The sequence below is a fragment of the Moschus berezovskii genome, chromosome X, assembly GCF_049115385.1.
Source record: "Moschus berezovskii isolate FMDL1 chromosome X, NW_MosBer_1.0, whole genome shotgun sequence".
Taxonomy (NCBI): Eukaryota; Metazoa; Chordata; class Mammalia; order Artiodactyla; family Moschidae; genus Moschus; species Moschus berezovskii.
This window is the reverse complement of record NC_142488.1, coordinates 46,716,002-46,737,163: the sequence shown is the minus strand read 5'-3', so window position 1 is coordinate 46,737,163 and position 21,162 is coordinate 46,716,002. Positions and strand designations below refer to the sequence as shown.

At 41.3% G+C, this 21,162-nt stretch overlaps 1 pseudogene; it reads left to right on the top strand.

Moving 5' to 3' along the window:
- The first annotated feature begins 11,951 nt into the window (after positions 1-11,951).
- LOC129563868 (nuclear receptor coactivator 4-like) overlaps positions 11,952-21,162 on the top strand; it is an 86,043-nt pseudogene continuing 76,832 nt past the window's right edge.

Sequence of the window (21,162 nt, the reverse complement as noted above, 5' to 3'; positions counted from 1 at the left end):
GTGCTGTAAAGAGCAATATTGCATAGGAACCTGGAATGTTAGGTCCATGAATCAAGGCAAATTGGAAGTGGTCAAACAGGAGATGGCAAGAGTGAACATAGACATTCTAGGAATCAGTGAATTAAAATGGACTGGAATGGGTGAATTTAACTCAGATGACCATTACATCTACTACTGTGGGCAGGAATCCCTTAGAAGAAATGGAGTAGCCATCATGGTCAACAAAAGAGCCCGAAATGCAGTACTTGGATGCAACCTTGAAAACAACAGAATGATTTCTGTTTGTTTCCAAGGCAAACCATTCAATATTACAGTAATCCAGGCCTATGCCCCAACCAATAACGCTGAAGAAGCCGAAGTTGAATGGTTTTATGAAGACCTACAAGACCTTTTAGAACTAACACCAAAAAAAGATGTCCTTTTCATTATAGAGGATTGGAACGCAAAAGTAGGAAGTCAAGAAACACCTGGAGTAACAGGCAAATTTGGCCTTGGAGCACGGAATGAAGCAGGGCAAAGGCTAATAGAGTTTTGCCAAGAGAACGCACTGGTCATAGCAAACACCCTCTTCCAACAACACAAGAGAAGACTCTACACATGGACATCACCAGATAGTCAACACCGAAATCAGATTGATTATATTCTTTGCAGCCAAAGATGGAGAAGCTCTATACAGTTAGCAAAAACAAGACCAGGAGCTGACTGTGGCTCAGATCATGAACTCCATATTGCCAAATTCAGACTAAAATTGAAGAAAGTAGGGAAAACCACTAGGCCATTCAGATATGACCTAAATCAAATCCCTTATGATTATACAGTGGAAGTGAGAAATAGATTTAAGGGATTAGATCTGATAGACAGAGTGCCTGATGAACTCTGGATGGAGGTTCGTGACATTGTACAGGAAACAGGGACCAAGACCATCCCCAAGGAAAAGAAATGCAAAAAAGCAAAATGGCTGTCTGAGGAGGCCTTACAAATAGCTGTGAAAAGAAGAGAAGCGAAAAGCAAAGGAGAAAAGGAAAGATATAAGGATATGAATGAAGAGTTCCAAAGAATAGCAAGGAGAGATAAGAAAGCCTTCCTCAGTTATCAATACAAAGAAATAGAGGAAAACAACAGAATAGGAAAAATAAGAGACCTCTTCAAGAAAATTAGAGATTCCACGGGAACATTTCATGCAAAGATTGGCTCAATAAAGGACAGAAATTGTATGGAATTAACAGAAGCAGAAGATATTAAGAAGAGGTGGCAAGAGTACACAGAAGAACTGTACAAAAAAGATCTTCATGACCACGATAGTCACGATAATGTGATCACTGACCTAGAGCCAGACATCTTGGAACGTGAAGTCAAGTGAGCCTTAGAAAGCATCACTACGAACACAGCTAGTGGAGGTGATGGAATTCCAGTTGAGCTATTTCAAATCTTGAAAGATGATGCTGTGAAAGTGCTGCACTCAATATGCCAGCAGATTTGGAAAACTCAGCAGTGGCCACAAGACTGGAAGAGGTCAGTCTTCATTCTAATCCCAAAGAAAGGCAATGACAAAGAATGCTCAAATTACCGCACAATTGCACTCATCTCACACGCTAGTAAAGTCATGCTCAAAATTCTCCAAGCCAGGCTTCAGCAATATGTGAACCGTGAACTCCCAGATGTTCAAGCAGGTTTTAGAAAAGGCAGAGGCACCAGAGATCAAATTGCCAATATCCGCTGGATCATGGAGAAAGCAAGAGAGTTCCAGAAAAGCATCTATTTCTGCTTCATTGACTAGGCCAAAGCCTTTGACTGTGTGGATCACAATAAACTGTGGAAAATTCTGAAAGAGATGGGAATCCCAGACCACCTGACCTGCCTCTTGAGAAACCTGTATGCAGGTCAGGAAGCAACAGTCAGAACTGGACATGGAACAACAGACTGGTTCCAAATAGGAAAAGGAATACGTCAAGTTTGTATATTGTCACCGTGCTTATTTAACTTATATGCAGAGTACATCATGAGGAACGCTGGGCTGGAAGAAGCACATGTTGGAATCAAGATTACCGGGAGAAATATCAATAACCTCAGATATGCAGATGACACTACCCTTATGGCAGAAAGTGAAGAGGAACTCAAAATCCTCTTGATGAAAGTGAAAGAGGAGAGTGAAAATGTAGGCTTGAAGCTCAACATTCAGAAAACGAAGATCATGGCATCTGGTCCCATCACTTCTTGGGAAATAGATGGAAAAACAGTGGAAGTAGTGTCAGACTTTATTTTTGGGGGCTCCAAAATCACTGCAGATGCTGATTGCAGCCATGAAATTAAAAGATGCTTACTTCTTAGAAGGAAAGTTATGACCAACCTTGATAGTATATTAAAAAGCAGAGACATTACTTTGCCAACCAAGGTCCGTCTAGTCAAGGCTATGGTTTTTCTCGTGGTTATGTATGGATGTGAGCGTTGGACTGTGAAGAAAGCTGATCGCTGAATAATTGATGCTTTGTAACTGTGGTGTTGGAGAATACTCTTGAGAGTCCCTTGGACTGCAAGGAGATCCAACCAGTCCATTCTAAAGGAGATCAATCCTGGGTGTTCATGGGAAGGACTAAAGCTGAAACTGCAATACTTTGGCCACCTCATGCAACGAGTTGACTCGCTGGAAAAGACTTTGATGCTAGGAAAGGTTGGGGGTGGGAGTAAAAGGCGACGACAGAGAATGAGATGGCTGGATGGCATCACTGACTCAATGGAGGTGAGTTTGAGTGAACTCCGGGAGTTGGTGATGGACAGGGAGGCCTGGCGTGCTGTGATTCATGGGGTCGCAAAGAATCAGACATGACTGAGCGACTGAACTAAACTGAACAGAAAACTGCTCTCCTGCAAGCTCTTGTTTTGAGCTTGCCCACAGGGTCCGAGTTTAGTTTGTTTATCACTGAAAGAAAAGACATGGCCTTGGGAGTTATGACACAGCCCCAAGCGCCTCACTAGAAACATAAAGGATACCTGAATAGAGAATTAGACATAGTGGCACTTTGTCTAAAAGTAATTCCTTATATTGCTTTATTAGTGCCTGAAGCTCTTAAGTTCATTAAAGGGTGAAATCTTACTGTTTCTGCCTTCTCATGATGTGAGTGGAATCTTAAACTCTAAAGTTAATATTTGGATGACAGACAGTCGTCTTCTTAAATATTAGTCATTGTAGTTAGAAGGACTAATAACTAAGCTTAAAGTTTGTGGCAACTTTCAGCTTTCCAATAGATATTATGTAAACTCTGGAATTCGGCTCCTGACCCAGCCTCTTAGACAAAAGAGCTGCTGTTTGAGCCAAGAACCACGGTCCTGATAAAGACATTGGGATTTGGGGTCAATCTCTCAAGCCCCTCTGGGAAGGCCCTTACCAGGTTATTCTTTCTTCTCTCACAGCTGTCAAGGTGCCAGGAATTAATTCATAGGTGCATCCTGACCTAGTCATTTTATGGTTTTATTCTCTATGTTTTCACTTTTTTACTTTTCAGATGGGCTTGATAATCTATGTGGGCTTGCTGTTGCTGACTCCAAAAATCCTGAGACTGCCATTTGACTCTCATGACAATGTCTTCCTATCCTGGGATCAATCCTAAGCCACATTCCACAATCAGTCTAATTGCTGGGTCTGTGGAACATGCTTCTCCTCATCAGTAGAAGGCTTCCCATCATAGGTGTCTCCACTTCAGGGAAAGGACTTTTTCCAAGTCTGTGACTACCTTCAACAACAGCAATCATATGTGATGCCTCTTCTTAATCTGATGACATCTAACAATCCTAAAATGGACTGTAACACTTTGTACCTTAACTATGGACATAATGTGACTTTTAACTTTGATTATGCTTTGTCTTGGTTTAATGGCAAGTTTGCTGCACGTAAGACAAACGGATCTAGATCTGATGGTTTTTTACCCAATGTTTGTCAAATATGAGATGAGGTCATATGGCTAACTCCTGAAAAGGGATGCCTAATGTCCATTTCCCCCATATGCTAGGAACAAATAGAGCCATTCCCAGAAGTTAGCCCACAACTAAGTTATAATCACTGGAAACAACTGGGATTTTTGCCTCAAGAAATATGCATTGTAATTATTCCTGTGTTTTCTAACCCCAGTTCAGGTCCTCCTTTTGCCTGGCCAGGCACTGATTGGGACTGGATCTCTCAGTCACACTGGCTTGCTCCAAACCGGACCTACTGGATATATGGTTCTTACCTATGGGCGTCACTTCCCCTGGCTGGATAGGGAGTGCACCCTAGGTCTAGTTTTTACTCATGGTTTCATATTATCAGAAGTTCCAGAGATGCCTGCTATTTTGCCACACCTTAGAACTCGTTGGACCAAGTCTGTATTTCACTGGTATGATTATTTGGCTGCAATTTTCGTTCCCTCTCTGGGAGCTACAGATGTTATGCTACAAGTTGATGCTCTGACTAACTACTCAACAGGCTTTAAAAGATTCTCAAAAAAACTCTTTCAGCCCTTAATTCTGAACAAATACAAACTAGAAAGGTGGTTTTACAAAACAGATTGGCTTTAGATATTCTGACAGCTGCATAAGGAGGAAATGGTGCCATTATTCATACCCAGTGCTGTACATATATACCTGATATGAGCACTAATGTTACTCACTTTACTAAGCACATGAACAAGATGACTCAAGCTATGGATATCCCTGAAGCCTCGGGCACTTCACATTTGGATATGTTATCTAGTTCCCCAAGGTGGCAAACTATCTTAATTGTAATAATTCTGATTGTTCTACTTTTGCTGTTTGCTCCCTGCATCTGCAACTGTGTACCTGGATTTATTTCTAGCTACATAAAGCTTTTAAGGTGTAGATGGTTGTCCAAACTCCTATGGGTGCCACAGCTTCTTCCAACTACTACTTGGGACCTCTGGATCATAGACCTATAAATATGAGGGTTAGGAGAATATGTTGCCTCACCAATTTAGGGACGATGCCCCTTATCAGTTCAGAAGCAGTTATGGAATGAGAATGCTGCCCTATTCCCTAGGCAACATAATTCTCCTAAAAGAAAAGAGGAAATGAGAGGATAATAGACAGGAAGGCCTAAGGTCCCCAAGCGGCAGGAGGAAATATACTGTTAATGGCAGACTTTTTTTTTTTTTTCCTTCTCTACACAAAATTAAAAGAGGCATCTATTAGTTATACGTTGATGACACCTGGTTCTACCTTGAGGTAACCAATTTATTTTTCTTGTGGAAGTACTTTTCTTAAGCTATGTTAATGAAGCTATGTATTTGCTTTGGAATCTGCTTTTCTTCAAAATGGTTCCACCTAAGACTAATTTTTTGTTCTTTTTTCAAACCTTGGGTTGATAATGGCTCAACAAACCAGTATTCATGTCAATTGTTTTATGCCCAGAGGATGATACAACTTATGCCATCCTAACTCAAAAATGCATATTGTGGGAGAGAGGCCTGATGAAACCCCCTCAGCCTTGAGGTGTCTCTCTTATCTGATTAATAACTTTTTAACAGAAATAAAGCTCTTGCTAAAAACTAGGAAGGGGACACTATTTCTGTCTCCTTCTGATGTCTATATCAGAAGCTTTTCCTATCTCTATTATACCTAAATAAAATTTTGCTACACAAAAGCTCCAAGTGGTCAAGCCTCATCTCTGGCCCCAGATATCTCTCCTCCAGAGGCCATGAATCCTGGCCTAACACATGGCTCTCAGCATCAACCTTTCAGAACAACTTCTACAGAACACCTTCTGAACACTGGCATACATGCTAACTCACTTCAGTCATGTCTGACTCTTTGTGACCCTATGGACTATAGCCTTACAGGCTCTTTTGTCCATGGGATTCTCCAGGCAAGAATAATGGAGTGGGTTGCTGTGCCCTTCTTCAGGGGATCTTCCTGGCCAAAGGATTGAACTCATGTCTTCTGTGGCTCTGGCATTGCAGGCAGATTCTTTACTGCTGAGCCACATGGGAAGCCTCCTGAACACTGACAGAAAACCCCAGACTCCCCAAAATGCAAGCTAATCACTGTAAAACAAAGTATGACAAAGGATATAAGAAAAGAGACATGAAGGAGGAAGTTTCCACACGCTCAGAAACCCCCTTACGTGGGGACAAGGGAGCTATGGGACCTCAGAGGGAAATGCAGCAAGGGGTGCTCAGAAAGCAAAAAGGAGAGAATTGTCCACAGGGATCATTGCCGACCAACACTTCCCAGTTGACATGCTGGGAAGGCATCATGCGCAAAGCAGCAAGAGGGGGTGGGTGCTGAGGCTCATGTTTTGGGAGTTGGACCACAGGAAGAGGACTGGGGTTGACTTATATGAAGATACTCTGATGGGACTAATATAACACAGCTGAAGGAGTCCAGGGAAAAGCCTGGGCCAACCAGAAAGGGCAAAAAAATTATTGCCATGGGAGCAGTATAACTCCATTCACTCACAGACTTCAGGACCCCACTTCCATGAGTGCCATAGGTGGGATGAGCTGGGGCTGTGGAATGTGAACCCAGATGTAGAAAAAAATGACAAAGCCAGTGTGAGTACTAGAGGTTGGACTACCCACAAATGCAGTTTTCAATCCCAACGGGGGGCAGTGTGGGGCACTTGGCTGCCACCAGCGCTGGTGAGGGTGCCAGAGGAAGAGGTCATGAGGCTGTTGTAGTCCAAATCCCAGGGGTTTCGTCTTCTGCCATGTGTTAAGCAGGCACAGTTCACTGCCTACACATTCCTAGGAGCCTGTGTAGATTGTCTCTGCCAGTGGAACCACAGCCTGGGACATAATCCCCAGGGGAGGTCCACAACCCATCTCAGACTGTGGCGACTTAGCATAGCCCTTGGCTGTAGAGGCCACTCACCACACATCACAATTGTGTCTGCCATACTCCTCTCTATCCCCAGCCCAACTGAGCAAGTGAGCCTTAATAAGCTCTTACTTTTGTCCCCTTTGTCTGGGTGGGGAACAGACATCAGAGGGTAGCCTAAAACATAGGAAGGTTCACAACCAAAGCTGAGCACCAGGGACTATGTGATCAAAGAAGTGGAAGTGAATTCACTCCTGTAGTGCAGGTACAGCAGATTTAATCTCCACAATTAGCCTGAGATTGTGGACTTTGTAGGCCATTGTGGACTTTGGAAGCAAGTATAAGCTGGAGTAAGGCCATATCTGAGTCTGAGCTGACTGCACAATGCCAACAGCAGATCCAGAGATCTTTCTAGAAATATCAGAGGGCTTCCTGAGTAGGCAGATTTACTGGTTTTCACTGTGTGGCAAGGGCAACGGAAGACACAGAAGGACATTTTTCTTATTACCATTCTCCCCTTGCTTCTCTCTCTTCTCTCTGTCTATTTATGTGTATATATATATATATACACACACACACACACACACACACACACATGAAGTCTTTTATCTTTTTCATATTGTTGTATTGTTCCTTATTATGACTTTAACATTTTTAACTCACTTTATCCTTTTCAAAAAGCTTTAAAAGCTTTATTCTTTTTTAAAATCATTTTTTAAAAGCTTTATTCTATTTTATCGTATTATTACAATACTCTTTTATATTGCATTTTTCCATGTTTTTGATTTTGTATTTTTGCTACATATGTTTTTAGTATTCATTTTCACATACAGGTTCACCTATTGGCTTTATTGCTCTCTTTTTTTGGTCCTTGCTTTTTCTTTTTCCCTCTTCTTTTCTCATTGTAAGTATGTGAGTTTCTTAGGGTGTTCTTTTCTGTTGAATGCTGCTTACATCAATTGTCTTGGGGCTTTGTCCATTCTTTTTGTTTGTTTGTTTGTTTGTACATTTGTTTGACTTCCTCTTTTTTCTTTTCTCTATTTCTTTCTTTCTCTCTTCTGTGCTGTGTGGCTTGTGAAGTCTTGGTGCTACGTTAAGGGGTCAAACCAGAACCTCTGTGGTGGGAAATCTGATTCCAAGATGTTGGACCAACAGAGAACACCTGGCCCGTGGAACAATAATTAGTTTGAGCTCTCCCAAAGGCTTACATCACAACACAAAGACCTGGCCCACTCAAAGGCCAGCAAGCTCCAGCACCAGATATCTCGCACCAAATCATCAGTAAAACAGGAATAAACCCTGCCCATTAGCAGATAGGCTTCCCACAGCTATCTCAAGCCCACAAACACCATAAAAACACACCACTGGATGCAGCACTGCCTTTCAGAGAGCCAAGATACAACTCCACCACAAGAAGATAGGCAGCAGTCCTCCCAATCAGGAAATCTTCACAAGACATTGGTATATAACCATACACTGGGAGAAGAATCCAAAAATAAGAGGAACTACCCATCCTTATGGCAGAAAGTGAAGAGGAACTAAAAAGCCTCTTGATGAAAGTAAAAGAGGAGAGTGAAAAGGTTGGCTTGAAGCTCAACATTCAGAAAACAAAGATCATGGCATCTGGTCCCATCACTTCATGGCAAATAGATGGGGTAACAGTGGAAACAGTGTCAGACTTTATTTTTTTGGGCTCCAAAATCACTGCGGATGCTGATTGCAGCCAGGAAGTTAAAAGACGCTTACTCCTTGGATGGAAAGTTATGACCAACCTAGATAGCATATTAAAAAGCAGAGAAATTACTTTGCCAACCAAGGTCCGTCTAGTCAAGGCTATGGTTTTGCCTGTGGTCATGTATGGATGTGAGAGTTGGACTGTGAAGAAAGCTGATCGCCGAAGAATTGATGCTTTGAACTGTGGTGCTGGAAAAGACTCTTGAGAGTCCCTTGGACTGCAAGGAGATCCAACCAGTCCATTCTAAAGGAGATCAATCCTGGGTGTTCATTGGAGGGACTGATGCTAAAGCTGAAACTCCAATAATTTGGCCCCCTCATGCGACGAGTTGACTCACTGGAAAAGAGTCTGATGCTAGGAGGGAGTGGGAGTGGGAGGAGACGGGGACGACAGAGACTGAGATGGCTCGATGGCATCACCGACTCGATGGACATGAGTTTGAGTGAACTCCGGGAGTTGGTGATGGACAGGGAGGCCTGGCGTGCTGTGATTCTTGGGGTCTCAAAGAGTCGGACACGACTGAGCGACTGAACTGAACTGAACTGATGACCTGGCAAGCTTCAGAAAGAAGACTTCAAACAGTAAATCAAATTAAATGAAAAGACAGAGAAACAGATAGCTAATGAAGGAACATGGCAAAAACCCACAAGACCAAACAAATAAAGAGGAAAGAGGCAATCTACCTGAAAATGTATTCAGGGTAACAATAGTAAAGATAATCCAAAATCTTGGAAATAAAATGTAAGCAAGATGAATAGAATGGAGGCATAGATCTAGAATACACAAGAAATTTTTAACAGAGACCTAGAAAAAATAACGGAGAAGGCACTGGCGACCCACTCCAGTACTCTTGCCTGGAAAATCCCATGGACAGAGGAGCTTGGTAGGCTGCAGTCCATGGGGTCGCTGAGAGTCGGACACAACTGAGCGACTTCACTTTGACTTTCATGCATTGGAGAAGGAAATTGCAACCCACTCCGGTGTTCTTGCCTGGAGAATCCCAGGGACAGGAGAGCCTGGTAGGCTGCCGTCTGTGGGGTCGCACAAAGTCAGACACGACTGATGTGACTTAGTGGCAGCAGCAGCAGAAAAAATAAAGAATAGACTATCAGCAATAAACAACACGGACTCCACTGTTGGCTCAGTAATAAAGAATCTGTTTGCAATGCAGGAGATGCAGGTTTGATCCCTGGGGCAGGAAGATACCCTGAGGAATGAAGTTACATTGCACTTCTGTATTCTTGCCTGGGAAATTCCATGGACAGAGGACCCTTGTGGGTTAAAGTCCATGGGGTCACAAAGAGTCAGACAAAGCAGCGACAGAGTGCACACACACAATGAACAATGCAATAAAAAAGATAAAAGCACACTGCTGCTGCTAAGTCACTTTAGTCGTGTCCGACTCTATGCGACCCCATAGACGGCAGCCCACCAGGCTCCCCTGTCCCTGGGATTCTCCAGGCAAGATCACTGGAGTGGGTTGCCATTTCCTTCTCCAATTCATGAAAGGGGAAAGTGAAAGTGAAGTTGCTCAGTCGTGTCCGACTCTTAGCGACCCCTTGGACTGCAACCCACCAGGCTCCTCCATCCATGGGATTTTCCAGGCAGAAATACTGGAGTGGGGTGCCATTGCCTTCTCCAAAAGCACACTAGAGGTAACCAATAGCAGAAAAACTAAGGCAGAAGAACGACTAAGTGAACTGGACGATAGAATGGTGAAAATAACTAAAGCAGGGAAGAATAAAGAAAAAGAATGAAAATAACTGAGGACAGACTCAGAGTCCTCTGGGACTTCATTAAAGCTCATCAACATTCGAATTATAGTGATCCAAAAGAAGAGAAAAAGAAAGGGTATTAGAAAATATTTGAGGAGATTATAGTCATAAACCGGAGAAGGCAATGGCAAGCCACTCCAGTACTCTTGCCTGGAAAATCCCATGGATGGAGGAGCCTGGTGGGCTGCAGTCCATGGGGTCGCTATGGGTCGGACACCACTGAGTGACTTCACTTTCACTTTTCACTTTCACACATTGGAGAAGGAAATGGCAACCCACTCCGGTGTTCTTGCCTGGAGAATCCCAGGGACGGGGAGCCTGGTGGGTTAGCAGCATAGTCATAAACCTCCCTAACATGGGAAAGAAATAGCCACTCAAGTTCAGGAAGCCTAGAGAGTCCCATACAAAAGAAATCCAAACAGAAACACACCAAGACACATATTAAGCAAACCAATGAAAATTAAACACAAGGAAAAAAAATTAAAAGCCACAAGGGAAAAGGGACAAATAACATATAAGGGGATCCCCATAAGCATAACAGATAATCTTTCAACAGAAACTCTCCAGACCAGAAGGGAGTAGCAGGATATACTTAAAGTGATAAAAGGAAAATATTTACAACCAAGATTACTTTCCCAGTTAGTCTATCATTTATATTCAATGGCAAAATTAAAAGATTTACAGATAAGCAAAAGTTAAGAGAATTCAGCATAGTCAAATCATATAACAAATGCTAAGGAACTCTTTAGGCAGGAAACACAAGAGAAAGAAAAGACCTACAAAAACAAAGCCAAAACAATAAAGTAAAATCCTTATATGGTCATACATATCCAAAAGACATAGACTGATCCCATGGATACAAAACAAAGATCCCTATAAATGTTGTTTACAAGAGACCAAATTCAGACCTAGAGATACATACAAACTGAAAATGAGTGGGTGTAAAAAGGTATTCCATGGAAGTAGAAATCAAAAGAAAGAAGAAATAGCAACACTCATATCAGATAAAATAGACTTTAAAGCAAAGACTGTTGCAAGAGAGAAGGAAGGATCATAATGATCAAGGGATCAACCCAAGGAAGATATATCAATTATAAGTATATATGCACCCAATCTAGAAGCAACCTCAATACATAAGGCAAATTCTAACAACTATTAAAGGGGAAAACAACAGCAACAAAATAATAGTTGGGGACTTTAACATCCCACTCACACTGGTGGGCAGATCGTCTGGACAGAAAAGTAATAGTAAACATAAGCTTTAAATGATGAATTGGACAAGATAGACCTAATTGCTATCAATAGTGCATTTCACTTAAAAATAAGAGATTTCACTTTTTTGTCAAGTGGACATGGAACATTCTCCAGGATATATTGTATCTTTGGTGACATATTAAGCCTTGGTAAATTATAAAAAAAAAAAAATTATGGGGCAGTCCTAAGATGGCAGAGGAACAGGACAGGAGACCACTTTTCCCCCCACAAATTCATTAAAAGATCATTTGAATGCTGAGCAACTTCCACAAAACAACTTCTGAATGCTGAGGGAGGAAACCAGGCACCCAGAAAGCCAGCCCATTGTCTTTGAAATGGAGGTAGGACAAAATATAAAAGACAAAAAGATGAAAGAGTTAGGGATGGCGACCTGTCCTGGGCAGGGAGTAGTGAATGAGAAGTTTCCAAACACCAGGAAACCCTCTCGCCAGCGCATCTGTAGGAGTGTTAGATTCTCATAGAGCAACATAACTGGGAGGAAGAAAAAACAAAACAAAACAAAACAGAAGACGCACCTAACCGAAACTCCCAGTGGAGAAGTAGCCCATATGCTTGCATCCGCCAAGAGTGAGCGGGGACTGAACAGCGAGGCGCAGGTTGCATGCTTAGGGTAAAGACAGGGCCTGAATGCCCTGAGGAAATCTGAAGGAGATAACATGAGATAGCAACCCACCCTGTAGGATAGCCAGAGAGAGAAAAAAAGAGAGAGAGCGCTATCCCTCATGAAGCTCTAACCTAAGGTACAGCCTGGCCTGCTCACAGAACAAAGGATTGAATGAACACCAGAGGAGAGCTAGCCGGCTGCAGATGGGCCCATCCCCCCACTGGAGGCAGACAGGCAGGTGGGCAGTAGCCAGAGTCAGAAGGCAAGGGGGAATCTCTGCCACGGAGATGGCATATTCCACCAAATTGTGAGCAGTTTCCCAGTTGCTAACCAAGTCTTCCTGGGATCCTGGACGGTTGACGTCTGCCAGGAGGGTCGCAGCCAGAGATCAGCTCCCCAGAGGAGACACACAGCACACTTGAGAAGGCACTCTTGTGGCGCACCCAGGAAACCGAGTGGCTGGGACTGGGGAGATGATTAAGATGCACAGCCCACATGGGACAGTGTGCTTACCAAGCACCTGGTCGTCTGAGTTGCTCAGACCTGGGAAGGGCACAAAATGCATCCAGAACTGAGTCTGTGCCTTTGTGGAGTACCCAAGAACATGAACCTGAGTAGCTTAGACCTGGGAAGTGCACAAAATCCAGGGCCCACTTTGGACAGTTCCCGTGCACAGCAACCTGGAGACAGAGCAGTGTAGACTGGGAAAGCACATGTGCCATGAGCTGGGACAAACCCAGTGTGGTACACACACTGTGAGCACTCCCCACGCACACGAGTGATATTTGTTTTTAGTGCTCCTCCCTCCCCACAGCACAACTGATCAAGTGAGACAAAATAAGTGACTACCTTTGCCCGCTTGTGTCAGGGTGGAAATTAGACACAAAAAGACTGGCAAACAGAGGAAGCCAAAATAAAGAAAGAAAAGGAAACCATTTAGGCAGTGACAGGTACAACAGATTAAAACCCTGTAGTTAGCAATGACTACGCATTGGAAGGGGCTTATAGACCTCGAGAAGAAGTATAAGCTGGAACAAGGAACTATCTGAAACTGAATTGACCCCACACTGCCCTCAATAGCTCCAGAGAAACTCCTAGATATATTTTCCTATTATCATTAAAATTTTTTGTTTTACTTTTAAGTTCTTTATTATTCCTTTAATTTTCATTTTTATAACCTACTTTTATCTTGTGGAAAAAGGACCCTATTTTTGAAGTAAATTTCATAAATACATATTATAATTTTTATGAATTTGTTTTTATTTTTAATATTGTAATTTTGAGAGTCTAACATCTACTCTAGGTTTTCAATCTTTGCTTTTTGCTATTTGTTATCAATTTTGTACCTTTAAGAAACTAATCTTCAGTACCCATTTTTACTTAGGGGTGTGATTACAGGCTTGATTGCTCTCTCTCCTTTTGACTCTACTTTTTCTCCCCCAAGTCACCTCTATCTCCTCCCACAAACTTTGCTTTTCCACATAATTCTGTGAACCTCTTTGGGTGTGCAGGGCTGTGGAGAACACTTAGGGAACTGATTACTGGCTGGATTGATCTCTCCCTTTTGACTCCCCCTTTTCTTCTCCTGGTCACCTCTATCTCCTTCCTCCATCTTCTCTTCTCTATGTTACTCCATGAACCTCCCTGAGTGTTCCAGACTGTGGAGAGTACATAGGGAATTGATTACTGGCTAGATTGCTATCTCCCCTTTTGATTCCCCCTCTTTTCTTCCTAGTTACCTCTATCTCCCTCCTCCTTCTTCTCTTCTCCATGTAACCCTGTGAACCTCTCTGGGTGTCCCTCAATGTGGAGAATCTTTTCACCATTAACCAAGACGTTTTATCATTGTTCTTATGGATGGAGAAGTCTTGAGGCTACTGTAAGAATAAGACTAAAAGCCAGAGGCAGGAGGCCTAAATGCAAAATTTGAGAACACCAGAAAACTGACTCCAGTTCAGTTCAGTTCAGTTCAGTCGCTCAGTCGTGTCCGACTCTCCGCAACCCCATGAATCACAGCACAACAGGCCTCCCTGTCCATCACCAACTCCCGGAGTTCACTCAAACTCATGTCCACAGAGTCGGTGATGCCATCCAGCCATCTCATTCTCCGTCGTCCCCTTCTCCTCCCGCCCCCAACCCTTCCCAGCATCAGTCTTTTCCAGTGAGTCAACTCGTCGCATGAGGTGGCCAAAGTATTGGAGTTTCAGCTTTAGCATCAGTCCTTCCAATGAACACCCAGGATTGATCTCCCTAAGAATGGACTGGTTGGATCTCCTTGCGGTACAAGGGACTCTCAAGAGTTTTCTCTACACTGCAACCAAGCTCCACTTAAGAGCCAACAAGATTCATAGCAAGGTATAGCAAGCTAATTATCTAGCAACACAGGAATATAAATCTAAGCATTAAAACACAGGTGTCCAAAAGTCACGTCAAACCCATAGGCACCTAAAAACTCACTACTGGACACTTCATTGCACTCCAGAGAGAATAGATCCATCTCCACCCAGCAGAACACCAATGCAAACTTCCCTAACCAGGAAACCTTGACAAGCCACCCTTCTAACCCCACCCACATGGAGGAACCTCCTCAATAAAGTGGAAGCAGAAACTTCCGGCATACAGAAAGGCCACCCAAAACACAGCAACTTAAACAAAATGAAAAGGCACAGAAATATCCAGTAGGTAAAGGAACATGACAAATGCCTACAAAACCAAACAAAAGAGGAGGGATAGGGAGTCTACCTGAGATAGAATTCTGAATAGTGATAGTAAAAATCAACCAAAATCTTGAAAATAAAATGGCGTTACAGATGAATAGAATGGAGACAAGGAACGAAAGGATTCAAGAAATGTTTAGCAAGAACCAAGAAGAAATTTTTTTTAAAAAAGAGTCAATCAATAATGAATAATGCAATGACTGAGATCAAAAGCACTCTGGAGGGAACCAACTGCAGAATAACTGAGGCAGAAGATAGGATAAATAAGGGGGAAGACAGAATGGTGGAAATAAATGAAGCAGAGAGGAAAAAATAAAACAGGATTAAAAGAAATGAGAACAACCTCAGAGACCCCCGGGACAATGTCAAACATCACAACATTCGAATCATAGGAGTCTCAGAAGAAGAAGACAAAAATAAAGGCCATGAGAAAATACTTGAGGAGATAATAGTTGAAAAATTCCCTAAAGTGTGGAAGGAAATAGCCACCCAAGTCCAAGAAACCCAGAGAGTCCCAAACAGGATAAACCCAAGGCGAAACACCCAAAGACATATATTAATCAAATTAATGAAGATCAAACACAAAGAACAAATATAAAAAGCAGCAAGGGAAAAGCAACAAATAACACACCAGGGGATTCCTATAAGGATAACAGCTGATCTTTCAATAGAAACTCTTCAGGCCAGAAGGGAATGGCAGGACATACTTAAAGTGATGAAAGAGAAAAACCTACAGCCCAGATTACTATATCCAGCATGGATCTTATTCAAATGTGAAGGAGAAATCTTTACAGACAAGCAAAAGCTGAGAGAATTCAGCACCACCAGACCAGCTCTTCAACAAATGCTAAAGGATCTTCTCTAGACAGGAAACCAAGAAAACACCAAAATAAATGGCAACGGGATCATACTTATCAATAATTACCTTAAATGTAAATGGGTTGAATACCCCAAGCAAAAGATAAAGAATGGCTGAATGGATACAAAAACAAGACGCCTATATATGCTGTCTGCAAGAGACCCACCTCAAAACAAGGGACACATACAGACTGAAAGTGAAGGGCTGGAAAAAGATATTTCATGCAAATGGAGACCAAAAGAAAGCAGGAGTAGCAATACTCATATAAGATAAAATAGACTTTGAAATAAAGGCCATGATAAGAGACAAAGAAGGACACCACATATTGATCAAAGGATCAATCCAAGAAGAAGATATAAAAATTATAAATATATATGTACCCAACATAGGAGCACCTCAACGCATAAGGCATTTAAATGCTAACAAATTTGAAAGGGGAAATGAGCAGTAATGCAATAAGAGTGGGAGACTTTAATATCCCACTCACACATATGGATAGATCAACCAAGCAGAAAATTAGCAGGGAAACACAAACTTTAAATGATACAATGGACCAGTTAGACCTAACTGATATCTATAGGACACTTCACCCCAAAATAATGAATTTCACCTTTTTCTCAAGTGCACACAGAACATTCTCCAGGATAGATCACATCCTGAGCCATCAATTTAGCCTTGGTAAATTCAAAAGAAAATGAAATCATTTCACACATCTTTTCTGATCACAATGTGGTAAGAGTAGATATCAACTACAGAAAAAAAAGCATTAAAAATACAAACATATGGAGGCTAAGCAACACACTTCTGAATAACCAGCAATCACAGAAGAAATCAATATATACATAGAAACTAATGAAAATGAAAACACGACAGAACAAACCCTATGGGATTCAGTAAAAGCAGTGCTAAGGGGAAGTTCATAGCATTACATGTTTACCTCAAGGAACAAGAGAAAAATCAAATAAAAAACCTAATTTTACACCTAAAGCAACTATAAAAAGAAGAAATGAAGAACCCCAGGGTTAGTAGAAGGAAAGATATTATAAAAATTAGTGCAGAAGTAATTGAAAAAGAAACAAAGGAAACAATAGCAAAAATAAAAATAAAAACTAAAAGCTGGTTCTTTCAAAAGATAAATAAAATAGCCAAGCCATTAGCCAGTCTCATCAAGTAAAACAGAGAAGAATCAAATCAACAAAATTACAAATGAAAGTGGAGAAACCACAACAGCCAACAAAGAAATGCAAAGGATCATAAGAGACTACTATAAGCAACTATATGCCAATAAAATGGACAACTTGGAAGAAATGGACAAATTCTTATAAAAGTATAACCTTCCCAAATGGAACCAGGAAGAAATAGAAAATCTTAACAGACCCATCATAAGCATGGAAATAGAAACTGTCATCAAAATTCTTCCAACAAACAAAAGCCTAGGACAAGAAGGCTTCACAGGTGAATTCCACCAAACATTTAGAGAACAGTTAACACCTATCCTATTCAAACTCTTCCAGAAACTTTCAGAGTTCCAAACTCATTCTATGAGGCCACCATCACCTTTATACCAAAACCAGATAAAGATGCCACAAAAATAGAAAACTACAGGCCAATATCATGGATGAACTAGATGCAAAAGTTCTCAACAAAACTCTAGCAAACAGAATCGAACAATATATTAAAAAGATCATCATGAACAAGTGGGCTTTTTCCCAGGGATGCAAGGACTCTTCAATATTCACAAATCAATCGGTGTGATAAACCACATTAACAAATTGAAAGATAAAACCATAGGATTACCTCAATAGATGCAGAGAAAGCGTTTAACAAAATTCAACATCCATTTACGGTAAAAATCCTCCAGAAGGTAGGCATAGAAGGAACATAAGTCAACATAATAAAAACTATATATAATAAACCCACAGCAAATATTATCATCAATGGTGAAAAATTGAAAGCATTTCCCCTAAAGTCAGGAAGAAGACAAGAGTGTCCACTCTCACCACTACTATGCAACATAGTTTTGGAAGTTTTAGCCACACTAATCGGAGAAGAAAAAGAAAAGAAAGGAATACACGTTGGAAAAGAAGAAATAAAATTCTCACTGTTTGCAGATGACAAGAAGAACTGAACTGAAAGGCATCACCAGAAAATTACTAGAGCTACTCAATGAATATAGAAAAGTTACAGGATATATAATTAACACACAGAGATCCCTTGCATTCCTATAAAATAACAATGAGAAAACAGAGAATTTAAGGAAACAATTTCATTCACCATAGCAATGAAAGAATAAAATAGTTAGGGATAAGTCTACCTAAAGAAACAGAAGACCTATATATCAGTTTCATTCAGTTCAGTCGCTCAGTCGTGTCCGACTCTTTGCAACCCATGAATCACAGCATGCCAGGCCTCCCTGTCCAACACCAGCTCCCGGAGTTCATTCAAACTCATATCTATCGAGTCAGTGATGCCATCCAGCCATCTCATTCTTCGTAGTCCCCTTCTCCTCCCGCCCCCAATACCTCCCATCATCAGACTCTTTTCCAGTGAGTCAACTCGTCGCATGAGGTGGCCAAAGTATTGGAGTTTCAGATTTAGCATCAGTCCTTCCAATGAACACCCAGGACTGATCTCCTTTAGAATGGACTGGTTGGATCTCCTTGCAGTCCAAGGGACTCTCAAGAGTCTTCTCCAACACCACAGTTCAAAAGCATCAGTTCTTCAGCGATCAGCTTTCTTCACAGTCCAACTCTCACATCCATACATGACCACGGGAAAAACCATTGCCTTGACTAGACGGACCTTGGTTGGCAAAATAATGTATCTGCTTTTTAATATGCTATCTAGGTTGGTCATAACTTTCCTTCCAAAGAGTAAGTGTCTTTTAATTTCATGGTTCCAATCAGCATCTGCATTGATTTTGGAGCCCCCAAAAATAGTCTGACACTGTTTCCACTGTTTCCCCATCTATTTCAAAAGAAGTGATGGGAAAAGGTGCCATGATATTTGTTTTCTGAATGTTGAACTTCAAGCCAACCTTTTCACTCTCCTCTTTCACTTTCATCAAGAGGCTTTTAAGTTCCTCTTCACTTTCTGCCATAAGGGTGGTGTCATCTGCATATCTGAGGTTATTGATATTTCTCCCGGCTATCTTGATTCCGGCTTGTGCTTCTTCCAGCCCAGTGTTCCTCATGATGTACTCTGCATATTAGTTAAATAAGCAGGGTGACAATATACAACCTTGACGTACTCCTTTTCCTATTTGGAACCTGCTGTTCCATGTCTAGTTCTAACTGTTGCTTCCTGACCTGCATACAGGTTTCTCAAGAGGCAGGTCAGGTGGTCTGGTATTCCCATCTCTTTCAGAATTTTCCACAGTTTATTGTGATCCACAGAGTCAAAGGCTTTGGCATAGTCAATGAAGCAGAAATAGATGTTTTTCCTGAACTCTCTTGCTTTCTCCATGATTCAGCGGATGTTGGCACTTTGATCTCTGGTGCCTCTGCCTTTTCTAAAAACTGCTTGAACATCTAGAAGTTCACTGTTCACATGTTGTTGAAACCTGGATTGGAGAATTTTGAGCATGACTTTACTAGCATGTGAGATGAGGGCAACTGTGCAGTAGTTTGAGCATTCTTTGGCATTGCCTTTCTTTGGGATTGGAATGAAAACTGACCTCTTCCAGTCCTGTGGCCACTGCTGAGTTTTCCAAATTTGCTGGCATATTGAGTGCAGCACTTTCACAGCATCATCTTCCAGGATTTGAAATAGCTCAACTGGAATCCCATCACCTCCACTAGCTTTGTTTGTAATGATGCTCTCTAAGGCCCACTTGACTTCACATTCCAAGATGTCTGGCTCCAGGTGAGTGATCACACCATCGTGATTATCATGGTCGTGAATATTTTTTTTGTACAGTTCTTCTGTGTATTCTTGCCACCTCTTCTTAATATCTTCTGCTTCTTTTAGGTCCATAACATTTTTGTCCTTTATCGAGCCCACCTTTGCATGAAATGTTCCCTTGATATCTCTAATTTTCTTGAAGAGATCTCTCGTCTTTCCTATTCTGTTGTCTTCCTCTATTTCTTCCTCAGATCGCTGAGGAAGGCTTTCTTATCTCTCCTTGATATTCTTTGGAACTCTGCACTCAGATGCTTATATCTTTCCTTTTCTCCTTTGCTTTTCGCTTCTCTTCTTTTCACAGCTATTTGTAAGGCCTCCTCAAACAGCCATTTTGCTTTTTTACATTTCTTTTCCATGCGGGTGGTCTTGGTCCCTGTCTCCTGTACAATTTCACGAACCTCCGTCCATAGTTCATCAGGCACTCTGTCTATCAGATCTAGTCCCTTAAATCTATTTCTTACTTCCACTGTATAATCATAAGGGATTTGATTTAGTTCATATTGGAATGGTCTAGTGGTTTTCTCTACTTTCTTCAATTTAAGCCTGAATTTGGCAATAAGGAGTTCATGATCTGAGTCACAGTCGGCTCCTGGTCTTGTTTTTGCTAACTGTATAGAGCTTCTCCATCTTTGGCTGCGAGGAATATAATATAGAAAACTATAAACCACTGATGAAAGAAATCAAAGAGGACACAAAAAGTTGGAGAAACATACTATGTTCATGGACCGGAAGAATCAATATAGAGAAAATGATTATACTACCCGAAGCAATCTATTGATTCAATGAAATCCCTATCAAGCTATCAAAGGTAATATTCAGAGAACTATAACAAATAATTTCACAAATTGTATGGAAGTACAGAAAACCTTGAATAGCCAAAAAAAGCTTGAGAAAGAAGAATGGAACTGGAGGAATCACCTTGTTTGACTTCAGACTATACTACATAGCTACCATCATCAAGACAATATGGTACTGGCACAAAGAGAGAAATATAGATCAATGGAACAACATAGAAAGTCCAGAGATAAATCCATGTAGCCATGGACAACTTATTTTTGAGAGAGGCAAGAATATACAATAGAGAAAAGACAATGTCTTTAACATGTGGTGCTGGGAAAACTGGTCAACCACTTGAAAAAGAATGAAACTAGAACACTCTCTAACACCATACACAAAAACAAACGCAAAATGGATTATAGATCTAAATGTAAGACCAGAAACTATAAAACTCCTAGAGGAAAATATAGGCAAAACACTCTCTGACATAAATCACAGCAGGATCCTGTATGACCCACCTCCCAGAGTATTGGAAATAAAAACAAAATTTAAAATATGGGGCCTAATTAAACTTAAAATCTTTTGCACAGTGAAGGAAACTATAAACAAGGTGAAGACAGCCTTCAGAATGGGAGAAAACAATAGCAAACGAAGCAACTGACAAAGCATTAATCTCAAAAATATACAAGCAACTCCTGCAGCTCAATTCCAGA